Below are 18,215 nucleotides of genomic sequence, written 5' to 3' on the forward strand. Positions count from 1 at the left end.
TTAAGTTTCTTTGTTCGTCAATTCTTCACACATTTATTGTTTCTCTGTCTAAAAGTTATAAAAGCTACCTGTTTCGGTCATTTCTTAAGATCCCTTATCTATGAAACCTCCAGATGCATGAAATTAAACTTCATTTTCTCCTGTTAATCCATCTCGTGTCAATTTAATTCTTAAACTAGCCAGGAGAACCTGGAGGGGTAGAAGAAATTTTTTTTTCCTACCTGACACAGTCATGAGCACAAAGCTGACAGCTAAGCCTTGGGAGTAGGTGGAATTATCCAAGGAGAAAATGCTGAGCCAATAAAAAAGGCCAATGTCAGAAATGTAATGAACTCATATAATTAATGAATGACTAGACAAAGAGTCAAAGAAGAAAACTGACTCCCTCCAAAAAAAAAAAAAAAATCTAAGAAATAAAGGAAGAATGCCAAAGGTTCAATATCGTAAAAGGCAAAAGTAATGAAAATGTCCCAAAGTGAATGGGAAAACATTCTAGACAAATTGAAGGTTGGCAGAAGTCATGAATTTGACTGACTTTGACAAAAGAGTTGAAATAAAGTATGAAAGAGAAAACCTAATTACAGGAGTAATGGCCAGAGGATGTGATAAGAGATAGAAAAGACAAATGATGGGCTAAGATTATAGAGGAGGCAAGAGAAAAGGGGATGGAGAACAGGTTCATCAAGGAGAGATGTATGGATTTATTTTGCTCTGTATTGGGAGGGCGGTATCTCTAACATAAACAGTAAGAAGCACAGCATGTTTAACTGATGGTGCATTCAGAATTTATACAGCTCTTTTGGAAATTTGTGATGGAAATACAGCCTTAGGTCACATATAATTATGACCAGTGACGCCCAGACTGCGCTCTGTATAATAGAGACTGTTCCCACTTTCTATTAATATAAAAGACCCTCTGGGAACCCCAGTAAATTGGGCCTCTTATAGGCTATTGTCTTTTGTATCTGCTTCATTAAACACTTCCCATACAAGCACACTATTTCATTGTTCCTAAACAATAGTTAAAAATCTTAAATGGCATATTTGAAATTTAAAGCATCTTGAATTAAAATTACTTTATAATTTTGTAGTGAAAAATCTTAAAGCCAACTTAAAGTTTATAAATCTTTTTAAAGAAATTATAATTTCTCATGAAATATATATATACATCATATATATCAAATATATAAATACATATAAAATAATAGATTTACATTAACTCTGGTGTCATGTTTCTAAAAAAGTTGAGAATTTCAGTTATAGGAGATAAGGCTGGGAGAAAGCCTAATAATATTTTTTTTATGTTTATGTCTATTATAAAGGATATTCTAATTATCTCTCTATTAAGTCCTGGAGAAAGAACAGAATCTATCTGCAGAATGAAGGAATTCAGTTAGACATAATTACAAGTATATTTTCATGTTTACAAATATAAGCCTTCCAAAGAAGATCTTTAAAATTACTAAGAGATGTTTATCATCCCAGAGTGGAAGAGATTGGACACAATTAATTCCATAGGCCCATGCTGGAATCTGTCATTTTATCTCTGCCACTTGAGTTGATTCATGTTCTCTCTGGTTTGGAATAACCATGGTAATGTGTGAACATACACACTTTCTGCTACTCAACTCATCTCTGTTTTCCTTCTTTTGATATAGGGCCCTGGACCTTGGCGAATCCCCTCTGCTTTATGATTTGTGACCAAATTTTATAATTTCTTTCTGTAAAATAACTTGAAGAAACTAGAGCTTTTAAATAAGAGTACAGATTTCCTTTCAAAAAAAAAAAAAAGTCTGAATTGTGATGAGGAAGAAGAATACAGATGCTCCTTGACTTAAAATGGGATTACAGCCTGATAAACCCATCATTAAGTTGAAAATATTAAGTCAAAAACACATTTACTATACCTAACCTACTAGACATCATAGCTTGGCCTAGCCGACCTTAAATGTGCTCAGAACACTTACATTAGCCTACTGTTGGGCAAAATCATCTCACTGCCACTGCCCAGCGTCACAAGGGAGTATCACGCTGCATATCACTAGCCTGAGAAAAGATCGAAATCCAAAATTTGAAGTACGATTTCTACTGAGCAAGTATCACTTTCACACCACTGTAAAATTGTTGAAAAATCATAAATGGAACCATCATAAGTCGGGGACCTACGTACTTGCCAGAAGCATCAAAAATGCTTCTGAAACACTGTGCCAGGTTGGACCAGTGATTTAACTTTTCTGAGCCTCCTCTGTTTCCTCATCATCATCTTTGATACCTCACAGGATTAAAAGAAGAATAAGTGAAGATTATGTGTAGACTGTCACTGTACTTGGCACAGAGGAAGTGCTCAGCAAATCACCACCCTTCATTTCTCCAAGGAAGTACAGTCATGCCCTTTCTCGTGTATTTTAACACCGCGGAAGAAGTAATATTGACTACACATTCAGCTCATGGTATTTGACTTAATTTCAGTGCACCCCACTACCATGTCCCAGTACCTCAATCCCCACCCCCACGCAAACACACACACACACACACACACACACACACACACACACACATACACACACACATTTGGGTCTGGGATCTTAAGTGAAACTCAGAGACAAAGTAAAGGGAATTTTATTTTCTTAGTTGCTATTAAGAAAGGGTAAAGATATAGCCCCTTTGGGCATTAACTGTGATAATCCGCACCCTAGTGACTAATGAATCTGAGTAAAAGCTCCCCTAGCCCTATCCACAGCTGGCATTTAAAATATCAAGCTGACATGCTATTCAATCCCTTCCAAATGAACTACTGCAAGCTATTTCATTCTGAAACACATTCTTTAGAACAATCAAATTATGAATTAATCCCTAAAGACTGTAAGATTGCAAGCCACGAAATAGTACAGAAGCTTGCAATTAGGACCGTAAATAGGAGATTACAGAAGAGATGCCAGAAACTATGTTACATGATTAGCTATAACCAAACTAAGAAAAACAAGTATAGATGTTCCCGAAGATAATCATGAACACGGAGCAAGTGCAAACTGTGAGGCCTCTAGCAACAGGCTATTAAGTCCTAAGAAAGCAAATCAAGACAATAATATAAAGTGTGTATTACTAACTAGTAAGCTAAGAGTTTTTTGATAAGTTGCAAGTGCATTTTGAAATAAATGAGAAGTTATGTGTGGCTTCCTAGTACATGTCCCCTCCCACTTCTTCATGTCTTTACTCACTTTAAAAGACTTAGAGCAGCCAGCAGTGGTCAGATTTGGCTTAGAGTTCTTTAGTGATAATTTCTAAGAATTTCTGTAAATTCTCAGAGAGTTACCTAGTTTGGGTTTCAAGTGTTTAAGTTAGACTGATGGAAATACTTGGTATTAAAGTGGGTTGTGATGGCACACAAGAAGATAAGTTATTTCCCCAAAGCACAATGAAAACACTTGTGATCCTAGAAATGCTTCCCGATAACTTAAATATTCACATCAAAATTTTGTGTTCTTGATGCATCCATTATGTTCACATGCTATGTCTTTATAAATGTCCACACACAGCAGGGTTATATCTGTGGCTACCAGGTCCACAAGAGGGTGTTTGTTTGTTTTGTTTTGTCTGTGGGAAAAAGAAAGCTAAATTTAGTTAAAGAAAACTTTTATTTTGGTTTTTTTTTAGAAGAGCTGCTTCTAGACTTTTAGATGTTTGATAAATATGAATGTTTTCATCAAATAGATTTATGAATGTTGACATAGTCTAAGTTTCCAACAGCATTTGTAAAACCCCAGAACACACTGTTTGATCACAGTGGACCCCTCAATCATCAATTCACATGTTAAGTTCCTCATTACAAACTTATTTTACGCTGTGTGCCAGACACTGTTCTAGCCTCTGGGAAACTAATATAATCCCAAAACAGTAAGATGCCTACCCTCAAATAGACTGCACTCTAGTTGGGAAGACAGATATTAACCAAATAAATACAATGGACCCACAGATGGAAAATTACAAAGTATAATAAAGCACTATGAAGGAAAAAAGACAGAATATTTTGGAAAAGACTAACATTGTTGAGTCACAGGTTCAGGATGAAGGGTATTTAGCTAAAGTCTGATAAAGAAGTAGGAGTGGGGGTCCAAGAGTGGGGAGAGGACATTTCAGACAGGAAAAGATCAGACATTGGAAAGAACTTAAAAAAGGCCAGAGTGAATTATGTGATGAGGACAGCACTGCCCTTGAAATCAGAATACCACAATCATATTGCAGTGGCACCACTAGTTAACAGCATGAACAAGAGGAAGTTGAGAAGAAGATGTCTTCCAACTCTAAAACCCCATGTTTTCATGAGTAATCTTTACCTCAAAGATTGATAAATTGGTGTTTTACAGAAAATAAAAGATCTTGCTTATTTAAAGTATTGATTTTGTATTAACTACATTTAATATTTATTAACAAAGAACTAATAGTAAAAACATATGCATATTGTCCATCTGAAGCTAGAATTTTTAAGTAGCTTATAAAATAATAATACTGCAGCATGCAAAATAAACTCACTTCAAATATCTCATAATGCCTTGAACCTTTAAGATATTATTACTAATTGTTACTAATGTACATTATGTCACATTCACAGTTATATATAGTGATATCATCTTATATAATCATCAAATATGAAATGAAAATGTGATTAAAAGAGAAAAACATAGCCAAGAATTTTAATTCCCTGGAATTTATCACTGTCAAAAAAAAAAAAAAATCATTCCCAAGGATTATAGTCTTCAGATTTGTTCATCTTTCCTTAATGTTAGCAAGATTGTAACCATTAACAAACAAACAAAAAATTAAGTCAATTTACTTCAACAATATCTTAGCATTTTTCAACTGAAACTCTTTACTTTTTATTAGAATTATCAAATTCTATGAAATCTTGACAAATTAACTATTAAAGTCAACCAACCATATTTTTTAAGAGAGGAAACTGAGTTCCATAAAGAAAAGGTGACTAGTCCAAAATTGTTTTTGAGAGAAGAAATGACTTGAGTGAAGACTCATTTTTGTTGTTGTAAACTTACTTCCCCATTACTTTGCCACTTCATAGTCTTTTGCTTCCTTCACGCAGCTCGGTTTTAAATAATTCTCTCCTCTCTACAATAAAACTATTTTGTTTCAGGAAATCATTAATAGTCACTAGACTGCAGGTTGCCTCCTATGCTCTTCTCTGATATTCCTTCACTGTAAATCAAATTCTATACTCATTGTGATAAAAGGTAAGACATTCCTTTTAAAACTGAAACTGGCAAATGATGGTTAAAAGATAAATAAATATCCTAATGTATTTAAGTGCACATCCAGAAAGCTTATGAATTAAAATAACTAGTACTATTGTGCCCATCTATCACCCATCTGGAAAAAAGGCCCATCTTTAATTAAATAAAAAGAAAAATATTAATTTAGCCTCCTATACAAAAGATATTAAAAGTTAAGTATTCAACATGCCATAAATTAATCACCACCAATGATATCTACTCATTGAGTATTTAGTTTAAAATATTGAGTAAGAAGGTAATACTTGCAGATATTACACATAAATTTCTACATTTTCTTATACTGTCTCCCTCTAATATTTCATGATTTCCTTCATACTTTTTAATTTTAAGCCCTCAGGCTTGGAGAAATAGGAAGAACTCTTGCTTGAACAAAAGATCTAAAATATTGGGTGAACACAAAAGGAACAGAAAATAGACTTTCTCTCTACCCACAAATCATCTCTCTCCCAACTAGATATTGATTTTCTGCACTGAGGACAGAACCCTCAGATGAGTTTATAAAACTAGGGAACAGAAAAAAAAAAAACGACAACAACTGAGCTGTGCTTCTCAGGGATGTGAGAAAACCCAGTATATAGACAGATGAAGCCTCACAGAGTTCCTTACAGCCCAGTGTGGTAAGAGAGTAGCCAAATTAAGTCTGATACATCTAAAGGAGATAGGTGTGAAGGGTCTCTGAGCACAGAGATGAAGGACAAAACAACAGCAACCTATTTACACTTCTAAGGCTGAGATAAAACAATGGATGGTCAATAATGGATGTGGATGTGTGGCCAGTGAAGACCACAGCCCCTCTCTTCTCAACCCTATGTAATCCTTGTCCTATCTCACTGTCTCTTACCTCTCACCCCCAAATCACTAGACAAAAGAAAAGAGAAGTCTGAATTCAATGTCATTTCATTTTTACTGCTCCAAGGAATGCCATTTCATTTTTACTAATTAGAAATTAAATTCAACAACAGAAATATTCTATTTGTGAATTGAGATGATCAACCTCTACAAAAAAAGACTGTGCTAAATGCTAAAAGTGTAAATTAATTTAACAAACAGTTTATGTCCTTATTGGTGTTACAGTTAGGAGACAGAATACAGACATAACAAAGTAAACAAAAGTAGAAGTAAGTTTGGGCGTCGGAACAAGACCAAGAAACTGTAAGATGGTTACAACTCCCTAATGTGTCTCCTTTCAGGAAGAATATATGAGCTTAATGTTCAAGTCTTCAAAACTATTGTGTTATAAATGCTTTCAAATCATGTGTCTTCATTCATATTGTTGGCCCCTTGAGCCTTCTAAACATGTCAAATCTTCAAGCTGTCTTACAGCTACACTGACTCTTTTATATCTGCCACGTGGAGTAACTATACACTAATGAATATAAAACAATGTATGAAACAAGCTGAAATGACAGGACTAGAAAATTTGCTTCTCTACCAAGAGTAGGTAGATCAAGCAACCTTTCAAAACCACTAACCTTAATACAATATATTTAATTCTAAGTAGAAAAAACTCAAGATGATGCTTATCACTTGACATAATTCACAAAAGATCTTGAGATTTCATTAAAGCCTAGCATTAAATGTGAGATTTATTAACATATATTAACTTAGAAATTATAATTATATTGGACTAAACAAACAGACATGGGGAATAAATTATCTGCTATTCCAGGAAAAAGAGATCAGTAAAGAATTAAAATGATATCATTGGTGGACTCTATTGATTTAAAATCACACATAAAAAATACTATTTGTGAGGATGATCATTTTCTTAAAAAATCAGCTCGATTTGAACTCCTTGTAGTTCTCTGCTTACCCAAGCTCCAGAAAAGCACAACTAATTATGCAAAATGATTACAAATGCTGTTATTTAAGAAAAAAATCAAAGTACAAAATGTTTTTTAAAAAACATATAATCACATAAAATAATCACACAAGATAAGAAAGAAACAAAGGAAAAGGAAGGTGGAGGTCAGGGTTATATAAAATTTCATATCAGTAAAAACACATAGATGATAGATTAGATGATAGATAGATAGATAGATAGATAGATAGATAGATAGATAGATAGATAGATGGATGCATACATACATACATATATAGACAGATAAAAATCAACATTGTGCAAAGAGTGTCATTTTGGGCATAAGGAAAAATTTAAGCAGCAAGAATAAATAAACATGAAAATAGGACAGAAATATAATTATCAAATTACTTTCCCTGGATATTTTTAAAAGAAAGACTATTTTTACCATTGGTGTGGTCCCCAGGAGCTGCTGGCAAGTCTACAGATGGAATACTGTGGATCAAATGCTCACCTCTGGATCAAGAACATATAGCACAGCATTCTCAAGTTGGAGACTGGGTGCAAGACAGAATAACTTAGCAGAAATGGCTGTGGCTGTGGCTGTGCCATGACTGTTATAAATCAATAAAATATGATTTGCACCCTTAACATAATTACATATAACACAATTATCCCCTTGAAGATGGGTAATTCATGTTTTTCTGTTCTCTTCTATTTCCATATTCCAAGCTTAGCAAAGTTCCAAACCATAGTAGCCAACCAATAACTAGTTGTGGAATGAAATCAAGTTCAACAGAATAAGATCCATTTTATAGTATCCCCAGATATTAAGGAGAAAATAAAGAACCAAACAAGACAACTAGATATGTACGAGGAATTGTTGGGCAAACCAGGTAGTGGCAACGCTGTTCTTTGTTTAATAGCTCAATGGAAAACCAGAAATAGCAATCTCATTGCTTGTTCTTCTTCTGATGCCTGATATTTCCCGTATCAAGAATGGCGTATAAAACCAAACTCAGGCAAAGCAGGGATTCTCTATCACAACAAACCATTTTTGTTATTCAAAAACACAAATCTTTAAAGTGCTGCTCCTTTTAAATTATTGTTCAAATCATTAGGAAAAAACGGAATTTGAGTTTTATTGAACTATGAGAAAGTATTTTTATAAAGAATATATTGATTCAAGAGAGCATTAAACCATTCTGTTTGTGAAAATGTGTTTTTATCTTTATCAGGAAATTGAAATGTATTTACAACAGCGTATATTTATTATTTTATGGTGTTTCTTGCTTGATCGTGTAACAATTTGCTGCTTAAAGCTACCACTCAGGTCCTTAATTTTGAATCATTAAATAAAACAATAAAAATATAGTTTCATAAGTAAACTTAAGAGAATAAATCAAATGAGATAATTGACAAAATATAAATCACAGAAATTTTTCTGAGAGTGGAGAATAAATATTCTCTACTTAGCAATTTGTGGGTCTACATTAAATTCTGAAACAAACTCCATTTTGAAAACCTACTTCTAAGATTGAGTAAAAACTTTCCATTAAGAACACTCTCTTTCTTATAATCCTTTGCTTTAGAATTCATCTTAAAGAATTCCAAAGAAAGGAAAAATGAGACCATTCCAAAAACACTGTAAATGTTACATTTGCCTCTAGAGAAAAAGAAGTTGTTATTTGGTATGTTAACAGGTGAGTGTTCTTGAAACAGTTATTCTTTTTAGTTGACTGTGCTCTATACTGAATTACAGGTAGACTTGTACTGAGCTATTATTATGGGGATTACTACTCATAACACTCAAGATTCTCATAAATAAGTTCTGAGTCATTCTCCTGGGTAATCCTGCGGCAGAAAAAAAAAAAACTAAAAATGTCAGTTACAGAGACATCTTTAGCTTTATGACTTAATATGAAAGTAATAAAGTTAACATTTTGAAACAGGATATATACAATTAATTGATGCCTCTGCGATTCATATTTTAAGGAAAAATAACACTTTCTTAAAGATTGCTATTCATTGAACAATTCTACAAGAAACCTTTCCACTGACCATCTGTGCAAACACTGTATTTAAGTTCTGAGATATTTAAAAAGAGATCCGTGTAATTAGTTCTCAGTTGTTATGGAATTAAGAAAAACATTATAGTTCCAAATATCATCTTGAGTCAGATTCATCTTGATTACCTTTTTTGCATGAACTTTTTTCATAATCTACTCCCAAAGAATATTTGGTGGCAGGCGCGTTTCACCTAAGTACATATTTGCATGAAGACTACAAATTAGATTGTAACAATGTTTATGCATCAAATAATAAAGACACTAAATAATATGATTAAAAATGTCATGAAGTTCTTCCTGTCATGGACCTTTATGACTTTCTCATTAACATCTCAACAAGGGTTCTCTTATCTTTTATTTTGGACTAATTTTTTTCCATCTTGCTTCCTGTTGATCCCCAAGCACCAAATAAAACCCATAATGACCATCTATCATTCAGTTTTCTCAATGCAAATCAAAAGTCCTTTTTTATCTGTGGTCCTACCATTGCCAGAATAGATGATGTTATTAATTTTGTTACTGCAGACACAGGTGAATCAGCTCTCATATCTTCCAAGAATTCTGATGAGCTCCCAACTGAACTTCTAGTAAAGGTAAATTCAATGTACAGGATACATATATCCCAGAAGCTTCATGGCAATGATATTACAGGTCACGTTTAGGATGTTCTGCTAGAACTTTACAGAAGGTACTTTCCTCAAGCAATTGTACTTTAGATAGTAAAAACAAATGAAATGCCTATCAATTACATTCTTTACGCTGACCGTAGCTAAGCTTGGGAAAAGAAAGTGTTATTTACATAAGAAGTTCTTACTCTAATACTGCTCTCAGTAGTTTCCTCCTTCTCTATGTTGAACTCAAGGTAGGTTCATGTTAAGGAGGCAGATATTTTACACTAGAAAAGTAATTTTTTACACTAGAAAAATGTTGACATACGGGGTAAGCCCTGCATGAGTCATGTGGCCTCTACAGATCCACAAACTCCATGACTACGTGTTGGAACAATGAAGCGGCTGAGACAACTCAGAACATCTCTGAAGATGTACTTACGCCCTCAACACTGAGGATACCGGCACTAAGGATGCCTTGTCTTCATCTAGGAAACTCAGGCAAACTGTAGCTTTCCAAACAACCATGTGTGGATTTGCAGTGCCTCTCATTCAACCGTGTGACCTACTAAGCAATCAGGACCTGTCCTCGATGACCTCCCCAATACCTAAGTTGAGAACAGGCTGAGCCAAAAGTTTAGATCCTCTGCAGGGTAAACACATGCTTCCCAGATATGTTTCAGAAACATGAGAACAAAGGTCGGGACAGGCCAGGCAGAAGAGTGAAGTGGGTATGGCTCTCTCAGGCCTCCGATTCCTCTTTCACTTCTCTCTTCTTTCTCTCAAGTAACAATATCACCAACTTTAAATATCTACTAAGCTTAATGAGTTTCCTCTCCAAAATCATGTGTATTTTGAAGCAAACATAACCATGAATTAAATGAAGGCATCGTCTTCCCCAAAAGCCTCTCTCCCTAGATTGCCTAAATCAGTGGATGAAATTAACTCTATCTAGTCACCCATTCCAGCAACCTGTATGACTTTCCCACATTCAATGATCAAAGCCTGACAGTTTGTTCTCACAAATGATTCTGAAATCCACCACTTCGTCTATATAGCTAATCTGTCCGATCTTCATTATCTGTTGCCTGAAAAACAAAACAGTTTCCCCAGTTTCAACTCCATCCATTTTAATCCATTCTCTATTCAGATGTCAGAGGAACAAATCAAACCTCAAAACTCTCCTGATTAAAATCTTTCATTGCTTCAAAGATACAGTTAAAATCCATCAGCTTCTGCAGAGAATCCTTCGTTTATGTTCATTCGGCATGTTTTGTTGACTGTCTTCTCTATCCCAGAATGTTCCATGGTATTCTCTAGTCTCTATCAGAATGGATAATTTCTTTCATCATGACTTCTGTAAAAACTAGAGAAAAATACACTCTCAGTCAAGGTCAGACCTTAAGATGGAGTGTTTACCATCGCCACTTGTCTACAGGGTTAATTATCTTTGATCTTATTTGCTAGCAGGACAGATCTATGCAATGCTGAAACTAATCTGACTGATCTCATGCATCACACTTCTCTAGGGGAAGTCATGTGAGAATATGTGCTCCCTCTCCACACCACCCAAGGGCTAGAGTGAAGGATTTCATTGTTTACTTTAAACTTTCTCAACTGTATGCAAGTCATGACTCTGTATAATTTCTTGCTGTACTTATAAACATCACCTGCATTGTAGGCAACAGTGGTTTTGCCAGTTAGTTCTGACATAAGCACCCACTGGGGTGAGCCAGATTTTAACTGTGGAGAAATCCAATCAAAGTAAAATACATTCATAATGAATGATATATGTTAGAAAATGTATCATATTCTAGAGACTACATGATTGTTATGTAATTGCTAAGCCATATACAATTTTAAATAAATATTTGTTAGTCCTTTCTTAGTAATTTATTAATTTGGTCCTTGCCATCACATCTTTTTCTTTATCAGCTCCTATTATTTCTTATTTGAAATTTAACATATATTGAATCCTTACTGTATCACAGATGCTATGCTCACTACATTTCTAATGCAATGGCTTTTATTCTACTATACAAAGTAAAATTAAATCTCTCAGGTCCTTTTCCCTTAGCTCAACCAAGAAAATGTTGGAAAATTTATATTTTTTTATTACTTGTACAAAAACTCATATATGTGGCAAATCAACAACTTTCAGAAATTATTTTAAGTTACTTGCCAAGTAAATATCAGATAGGGTACATGGTTAAGACACAGAAAAGTTATTCCACTGTCTACTCAAGTATGGCAGAATGTGGAGGGAGTCAGCCAAGCAAGCTACATTTTATGCACTAAACACCAAGACTGTCTATGCGCCATAAAACACTTCGGATCCCATTAAAACCAAGCGAATGATGCCAATAAGAGCATCTAAAGCCAACCTTAGCTTTCTTCTGTATTGGGTTAATTTAACCTGAAAAAAATTACACAGACCTTTAACTTTCAATTATAATGCTATCTTGTGGAAAATATTGAAGCAATGAAAAAGACTTTTTAATATATTGATACAATTGTTAGCAAGCCAGTGTGGAAACATGGCAGGTATGTGAGAACTTCATACACTAATAGGCAATGTTTAGATCAAAGTTCCCTAATTCTACAAGATAAAAATTTCTCTTGTAAGATGTAAAATTATGTTCCAAACCATTAGAATTCAGCCAACTCTATTGTCATAAGACAGGGAGCTAGACACACCAATGTATCGTCAGATTCCAGCAAAGGAAAAAACATATGGAGACAAACTTATGTAGTGCCTGAATTAATAGTCCATTTTGCAGATGATTTAGAATTTCCTCTCTCCGATACAGGCCACCTACTAACCTATATCATAAAGCTGAAGTTTTTCAACCGACTCGGAAAATCTTTTTTTATATCATTTGTATTCACTTTTTTATTTGTTTGAATTTATTGTGGTGACATTGGTTAATAAAAATATATCGGCTTCAGGTGTACCATTCTATAATACATCATCTAATCTCAGGAAATCTTATTTGTTACAAGGTATCTGGCTGGTGTACTAGGAAGTATTAGGAGACTGTTAGTTGTATGAGATCCATATGAATCATAATTAGGTCATACCCAGTAATAACCTACTTATACTATATTAATAACAAACTCTTTGAAACATAAGCTATCAAAAGAATCAGCTAAGAAGTATAATTACTTTAGAGATGAGTAAATGGTATTCTGGTAGTTATATAACTTGACGTGCAGAGTAGAGATTATGAATGCAGGATCTGTAGCCAGACAGGATGAGTTCAAGTCTAGCTCCTTTACTTTCTAACTGTAAAACTTTGAGCAAATTATTTAATCTCTGCCTCAGTTTCTTAACCTGTATATTAGAAGTGATAATAGTACTTACCTCAATGAGATGCTGTGTGAACTGAGCTAAAACATGCAGAGTGATCAGACAAGCCCCTGGAATATAGTGAATCCTCAAACATGTTAGCGATTATTATTATTCAAGGCCATTCAACTCATCCGTGGTAGAGTCAAAACTAGAAGTCAGCCTCCCAGCCCTAGCATGTCATACCAAAGGTAGAAATGACTTCAGTATTTGGGGAGGGGGATGTTGGTAAAATAGAGGATGATCAGGTTACACGACCAACTACTTTTTTAGACAATAAAAGACTTTTGCTCACTAGTTAGTGTTCAGATCTCAGCTGGCTCATTTTTAGGGAGCAACAAATTCATAAGAGGTTTAGGAGTGAGAGATGGAAAAGGAGAGAAAATAACATAAGTTTCATTTAAATATTAGTAAGAATATTGTGTTTTAAAAAATAAATAATAAATTAAAAAAAAACAACAAAATCTGCCTAAAATATTTTTAAATGTCCAAGTTCTACACTTCCTGTTCATCTTATAAGCACCAATAACAAAAAAGAGTTGCTAGAGGAAGTGAAAGATACATATTTCTAAGAGAACTAAAGAATAACTTTTTGTTGAAAAAAAATATTTATTTTATGCTGAATTATTCTAATATCACCTTGATCACTATACTTTCTTTCTAGTGGATAATGTCCTGAAGATATTTTTCTGATAAATACTATTTTCTGTGAAAAGCAATATAAGTAAAATAAGTTTCTATTCCAAGATAAGCAACTAAATCTACTCTAAACCACATCATGTGCAAATTATTATTAATCTGCTTACTGATTTTCTATTGTTCTTCGTTCTATTGTTTAAAACTCATCTCTTCTGCTTAGAGAACGTGTCAGTTAAGTTCAGCTGTATGATACAATGAAACCTAAAATAAATAAGACAGTTCATTTCTTTTATATTAAAAGTTTAAAAAGCCTTAACATATAGTATTCATGGCCAATAGGGTAGTTCTTCAAAGTTGTACTCAGACCCAGGCTCCTCCCAGCTCACCTCACAGCCATTTGGGGAGGATGACCCTTTTCTTCATGGTCCAGGATGGCAGCTAGACTTGCAACTATAACATCAATGAATCAGGCAAGAGGATGAAAAAGGAGAATAGCTTCCTTAAACACTTCACACACATTCATTCTCATCTCATTGACAGGAGCCTAGTCACTTGGTCACTCCTTTAAACAAGTGGAGTTGGACACCAGTCTTCACTGAGCCTCGTTTTTACTCTAGAACAGTAGAGTGAGTACTGGGACACAACCAGCAGACTCTGACTCAGGAAGGAAATCAAACAATGTAGAATAGGAAAGCCTGTTGCAGGTGGGCAGGATTTTAGTTGTACTGATTCTGACCAGGAAGAACAATGCACCGAAGAATGAGTGGCTCAGTAAAAGGCTGTCAGTAGGTGTGAGATGTGGATTAAGTGAACTGTGTTTTGATTCTCTGTTCATTTGTACCTTTCTGGTAAGGCACTTGTAGTCTAGCTAAAAAATAATTTTCAGCTGTAACACCCAGCTGATAACATGTCCAGACCCAGCTCTGTGCAATTTGGGATTGTTTTCATCTAGAATCAAGGACTCCAACATGATTCCATGTTCTTAGTTTAAATATATAGTTACTATTGACAGAAAGAAATTGTAGTTTACTTTTAACTCCAGAAAGAGGAAAAATTGAAGGTCTTGAGAGGCATTGTAGTATAAGTGTTACAAGTGTAAACTCAAGAGCCTGATTGCTTGAATTTCAACCCTGGTTCCTCTACGAAGGTGTGAGTTAGACAGGTTATTTAATTTCTTTTTCCCAGGCACCTCATCTACAAAAATGAGGATAATAACAAAATCTACTTGAATTTGGTATAAAGATTATATGAGTTTATAAATGTAAAACATTTATAATAGGACCTTGCACATAATTTTTTTTTTAATGTATCTTATCAACTATAAACTTGTATTCTGGAAAAAAAACAAAAACAAAAACAAAACTGTGTACTATAACCTGCAATTATGGGATTGATGGCCATAAAGTAAAAAACACAAGCTGAAGAAGTGTTTGATGTTAATGGGGTAGATTCTGATTTTGTCATATTCAATCTGAAATTGATTTCCCCTTCTGAAGTTAGGTACCATTCAATCTTCATACTGCCAGAACATAATTCAGAAAGAGTTAAGAGAAAATGGTGAGATATTATGTAGAAAGAGACAGAGATCGATGTAGAGAGTAACAGTACCTACAAAGACAAAGAAAACATTACAGACAAAAGAAGTGGCAGGCATTTTTTTTAAATGTGGTAAATACAGAAGGAATTGCTGCAAATTTCATACAATGGGGAACAAGGATAGTTGGTCTATAGAAATATATTTGAATGGTGACTATGTAAAGCATAACCCTTGAGTACTTTCACTGTGGATTTTATTCAGCTATCATTGAAAGCCTCGAAGCAGGATAAAAGGTGTGTAACGTGATGAAGACAAGGTTGGCAGACCTTGCAGAACCTGGATTACAAAAGACTGCCCTTACATTTCACTTAGCCACGAAATTATTATATTTCCATTTTTATAGAATGGAAATATAATACTAAAACTCTAATCTATATCATTTGTAATGTATTTACATGAGGACATATATGGTTTTTCTTCTTAATTATATAATTTTCAGTTCATACTGTGACTTGATCATACTTCTCTTATTTGGTTGTCATCATGAAGTACAGAGTTCAAGAACCTTTTCGGGTTTTGTTCTGAACACCTGAACTGGGTGTATTCCAAAATGCAATTACACAATTACACTTTCCTGGCGCCCACAGCGAGCAAACAGAAGGTGCCTTCACATGGCTGATTCACTTGCTACCTGTGCTACATACAATATTTCTTCCACAAAAAAAGTAAGAAAAAATTCTTTTAATGAAAAATATTTTCTTTAGTAAACCCATGTTTGGTAGAAATGTCTTTAAAACCATCATCGATAAGGCTCTTTTATATAAGGAAAGAATATGAAAATATCATATTCTTAAAGTTTTACCCTATATTTTGCCTCTTTAGTTCAGATAATTTACTTGAAGAGGAACACAAAGACATAGATGAAATAATAGGCTTGGTAAATGACTTATATTAGCTTGAGGCAATGCCTGGGTCATATTTATATCCTAGAATGAGACAAGCAAAACAATATGCAAAAATTTATGCATTTTTTTAAAACAATCACGTAGGCCAAGACAATCCCAATCATATATTTTTCACACATTCATGTGTCTAATTGTGAATGAGTAAAGTCAATTTTCTATTTAATAAATACTTACTGACATCTACTTTACACCAGGCACTACTGTAGATGCTGGAGAAATAACAGAAACCAAAATAATGTTCCTACCGGATGGAGTTCACACGCTACTTAATTCACCTAGAAATCATGAAAATTTCCTAATGAGCTAGAATTCACTCATTAGAGAATTAATTTCAGAATTCTCTGCCAGATGATATTTCCCAAACTCTCTAACAAGAGGAAAAGCCTAGTAGAATACTTAGAAGCAGGAGAACTAAGAAACAGCTACTCCTCAAATGATGAGAAATAATAGGCAAGATGAATTCCTTCTCCTAACAACGAAGTCAAAGGCGCTCCACAGCTCTGAAAGAAACAAAGCTGTCCTCATGTCCCAGTCTCTCCACGCAAACTGAAAGCCACCAATAAGCACTAGGTTTTCCCCGCATTTGGGGAACTGAAGCTGTTACCAACCATTCAAACTATAACTATATTTGTTGAAAAATATAAATCATAGCTTTGCCAGGGGTGACCCTGATAATCCAGTTACGCAAAAACAATTTTGAATGTTATTTACAGACACATAAAAGCACGTTCATTAAAATTTTATAATTTTTGTGTCAGTAGATAATTAAGCTGCTTGAAAGCCTGAGATATTTAGCACCCTTCTGATGAAAACATTTTTTAAATAATTTTTATTAATCCTTTTTATATCACTAGTTAATATTTCTTTTATCCATTTTATTTAAAAAATAATAATATTTCCTTTCCTAAATGAACAGTGTTACCTGTTATTATGGTCTTAGAGATTTTACTGGTGGCAAAGAAACAAGAAAGTAAATAGTAGGCCATTCAATAAGTTAACATTAAAAAACAGGACAAATGCAAGATTTAAAGATGAGTAATTCAGGTCTTGTGAAAGAAAGAAAAAATGGGCGCATTATTTTTTAAAATGCTTTACAAAGCAACCTGCTAAAACACAAGATTTTGAAGAGAGAACAAAAGCACACACTCTTCTGATTCTGTACTTCTCATTTGTGGAATTGGATTTTAGCTCTTTAAATTCTCTTGTTCAGCCTTTTATGTTTTACATGTATATATGCATTTATTTTTTTTTAGTATTATTACCAGACTATTAAAATGCCATAGGAGTGCAGATCTGTTCTTTCTCTTTAAAATTGTGGGCCTTTAACAGGTCACTTTATAAAGCATTTGGAAGAATGCTTTAACTCATCTCATTTTTCTTCTATTTTTGTCACAATGTAGAGAAGCAAAATTTGCCACCCCAGTCTCTCTGGCATGAAAATTATTTTATTTTTAAGAAACAGAAGACTTAGGAAGAACCTTTGACTTTCTCTTACTGCCCAAAAGAACTTAGATAGAGGGCCTGTTTCAGGAAGGGTGCTATCACCACAGAAAACCATAATACAATATGAACTAGGTGTGGTGGGGGAGACAGCAGGGCCTGGAGATCAGAGTCCACTCTGTGTCCCAATGTCTCTGAGCGACTCAGAAAACATTTGTTTACCAAACGTTTGCTTTTTTCATCTCCATATGAATTGTATTCTTCCACTTTGAAGTCCTAAACCACTACTTTCTTCTCTTTAGCTCAGATTGGCATATATAAAATAGAAACTTCGACTGCCTGATTTGTCCTGGGGCCCCAAATTCTTATGGAACCTCTGTGTGTATATATGTAATTAAATTTGTTTTTTTTCTTTTCCTTTCAATCTGTCTCATGTCAATTTAATTCTTAGACCAGCCGGAAGAACCTAGGAAGGTATAGGGAAAACTTCTTTACACTGACACA

The 18,215-nt window shown here is 34.2% G+C and overlaps 1 protein-coding gene across 7 annotated transcripts in view; it reads right to left on the reverse strand.

The window, feature by feature from the left end:
• Positions 1–18,215, reverse strand: part of MARCHF1 (membrane associated ring-CH-type finger 1) — a 576,629-nt gene that overhangs the window by 532,596 nt on the left and 25,818 nt on the right. The gene's annotated exons all lie outside the window — the stretch shown is intronic.

Source organism: Pteropus medius, unplaced genomic scaffold (genome assembly GCF_902729225.1).
Source record: "Pteropus medius unplaced genomic scaffold, Ma_sr-lr_union100, whole genome shotgun sequence".
Classification (NCBI taxonomy): Eukaryota; Metazoa; Chordata; class Mammalia; order Chiroptera; family Pteropodidae; genus Pteropus; species Pteropus medius.